Consider the following 706-nt stretch of genomic DNA (forward strand, 5'->3'; position numbering starts at 1 on the left):
TCACTTTAGTTAAAGTTTGATTTCTCAGGGTTATACATGTCTTACAAGCTTCAACTCCATCAAATGATTTTCATCATGCATTAACATATTTATGTGAATTCTAGGTTGGTATTTATATTTCTATTATACTTAGAGGTCACATCATGCTGATTTTTTTTTATATCCTTTACCTACTGAGAAAGGTCACAGAAAACTGAATATTGTAACAAAATTTATCCTCACTGACTTTTTTTTTCGGCAAAAAGGTTGTTGCGCTTCTGACTTTTGAGTTTTATCACAGTAAGTTTATTGATGAATATAAGTTTATGGATAATAGGATGAAAAGCAAACAAATTAACATATATTTCTTCCATTAATTTTTTACTGGTAGATTTCATTTTTTTTCAAGTTGCTTTAAATACTGAGGGTTGTTGTGCAAGAAAAGCACATCATTTTTTTGATAAGACTTAAAATTTATACAGTTTGGGATATTGCTGATTTAAAAAATTTATAAGTAATGATATGTTATGACAACTGTAAAGTTCCAATGTACATACATTTTATCATCTGTTTTTAAAACTATTTGATTTTCATATTTTGTATTCAATTTTGCTTATTTGAATTCACTTGAATGTGCAATTTATGTCATCAACATTGGGTCTAAAAATAGATTAGGTATTCAATTAATTCAAAATCAGGATAATTCAAATTGTCAAAAAAAACAATA

Source organism: Mytilus trossulus, chromosome 10 (genome assembly GCF_036588685.1).
Source record: "Mytilus trossulus isolate FHL-02 chromosome 10, PNRI_Mtr1.1.1.hap1, whole genome shotgun sequence".
Taxonomy (NCBI): domain Eukaryota; kingdom Metazoa; phylum Mollusca; class Bivalvia; order Mytilida; family Mytilidae; genus Mytilus; species Mytilus trossulus.